Below are 2,463 nucleotides of genomic sequence, written 5' to 3'. Positions count from 1 at the left end.
CTGTGGCGGATACACCGATTGATCGAGACGCCTCAAGGCCACCGGAGGGAGAAATAGTGATAGCAACGCTTACAAGGAATGCTGGGATAAGTTGGGAAGAAGGCAAAGATACTGGCGACTAGATCCTTGTGGCAGATTGGAAGATACCGATATCTCTATTTCAATTTGTTGATTGATGGTTTAAGGAAATGGCAGTGGTCCAAATCTTGCACATTTACTGTTACTTCTATGTATAAGTTCCTTGCTCAGGTGTGGCCCAGCTTTCATATCTTATTGGGATAGCTACATTGCCCTGGCCGGGTATTGCGAAGGAAGGAAACACCTTGTCCGAGTCAGGCGATGCTAAAGGATGGATTAAAAAACTCATGGATGCTATCTCTGTTATTGCTGCTTAATGCCCTATTTATACCGATCTAGCTTATAGCTGGGATTTCTAGAAAGATAAGCTGATGCAGCCCTCAGGGATGGAGTGCCTAAACTAACCTTCCTGAACAGAAGTAGCAGAGGTAGAAGATATGTAAATCGTACCATCAAGGGGAAATGCACTATTGTTATGCTTGGGCCAGGTTAGCTGATCAAGGGAATATTCCTATCGGAAGAACAATCAGAAAATAAGGAGATAGTCAGTTGGCACTTTTCACACAAGAACCGCTTTTCGTATTAAGCACGGGAGTCGTAAGGAAAGACCTCTGCGTAGCTATCAGAACGAATTAATGAACGAAATAAACGAATTCCGGTGAAACCAAGGCGAATTTCTGAGCCAGCAGTGGGAAAAAGATGCCAAGTATTGAGATGCAACATTATGAATGGTGCGATCCGAAGTCTTACTATTTACTCCAAATTGACTCAAATGGTTGACTGAACTTCACAGAGGACTAAAGCCGGGAACTTAAACTAATGGTTTTGCCTTTCCACTTCCCAATTGACTCTCATAAAAGGCTAGGCTACCTCTTCACATCGCACCTGATCCCGAATCATGTGCTCTGTTCAGGGGATCAATAGTGGCTATTAAGCTTTTCCCTTTCTATATATTCTTGAGAATAAGTAAATACCATCCTTTTTCCTATCAGCATCTCTCTATCTGACAGTAAATATTGCTTTCAATCGATCAGGCACTAGGTTATTAAAGTATGGATATGCCATATAATAAGGGAAAAGGCCTCAAGTTTTTTTTAGCGCAAAAGAAAAGCCGATTCCAAATTTTCTATTTCCCGGCAAGTCTATGAGAGTCCTATTACGGATCCTCTGATCTTTAGCTTGAATGGTCGTGTTTTTATATAATTAGGTCTTTCTTCTGAGCTCTTCTATTACGGTACGGAAAAATCAAACCTATCACTCTCAAAGAATGGGTAAAAAGAATTCAAGCTAGGGGAGCCTACACTCTCTAACTACCTATACTACGCCCCCATTGATTGGAAACCCTCGGGGAAAATGATCCCATAAACAAAGGAATTATACAGTACGAAATAGCAAAAAAACAGACTAATTCGATTCTAAAAAATCGATAATAGATATTTTATTCTGCTTAAATTGTCCCGACAAGGAGAGATATTCAATATTTGAATCAGATTGGATTTCGTAGTATACCAATGTGAGCCAAACTATTACTATTTCATCTAACTTGAATAACCAAGGACTGAATTTGACTATGGATTCTGATAACTCGAGAAGTTTTTATTTGGTTATGATCCAAAAAGAAAAAAGAAAGGTTTAACAAGCCATGAGAAAATAGAGTAAAGTAACCATACGTTCTGTTTGCATAACGTGTATACGCCACGCCATACAATCGAAATAGAAACATGGGACGATTCCAGAATTTTGAATAGATCAGTGGGGATGAGAGAAGTTGTTGTTGAGAAATATGAAATTGGAAAGGAAGTCAAACTCCCTATGGAACCTGTGATCGGTTGTACCTGTACTTTAGTGATACGAAAACTCGCTATTCACTCAGATTCTGGTCAATAATAAGATTATGTAGGAGAGATGGCCGAGTGGTTCAAGGCGTAGCATTGGAACTGCTATGTAGGCTTTTGTTTACCGAGGGTTCGAATCCCTCTCTTTCCGTTTCTGTTAATTCACCAACGTTACCGACCACAATGAAATTTCTAGTAAGAGGAAAATCCGTCGACTTTCTAAATCGTGAGGGTTCAAGTCAAGTCCCTCTATCCCCAATAAAAAGCCCATTTTACTTCCTAACTATTGTACCAACCTCTATTTTTCATTAATGGTTCAAACAAGATTCACTATCTTTCTTATTCTACTCTTTCACAAACGGATCCGAACTGACTTCTTTGGATCTTATCCCATTCATACAAATGAACATATTATAGTATAGGCAAGTAATCCCTATTATTAAGTAAGTCATTCACAATCCATATCATTATCCTGATATTTACTAAGTCCAATTTGAGAATACTTTTTTCTTTTTTAGTCCCTTTAATTGACATAGATACAAGTACTCTA

At 38.9% G+C, this 2,463-nt stretch overlaps 1 non-coding gene across 1 annotated transcript; it reads left to right on the top strand.

Moving 5' to 3' along the window:
- Positions 1-1,977: 1,977 nt before the first annotated feature.
- TRNAS-GGA (transfer RNA serine (anticodon GGA)) lies at positions 1,978-2,064 on the top strand. Its single transcript has one exon. It is a non-coding gene; the product is annotated as a tRNA-Ser (tRNA).
- The last annotated feature ends 399 nt before the right edge of the window (positions 2,065-2,463 follow it).

The sequence above is a fragment of the Triticum urartu genome, chromosome 3A, assembly GCF_056163025.1.
Source record: "Triticum urartu cultivar PI428250 chromosome 3A, HENAU_Tu73, whole genome shotgun sequence".
Classification (NCBI taxonomy): Eukaryota; Viridiplantae; Streptophyta; class Magnoliopsida; order Poales; family Poaceae; genus Triticum; species Triticum urartu.
Note: the sequence above shows the minus strand (reverse complement) of the source record. Positions and strands in the feature narration are given on the sequence as shown.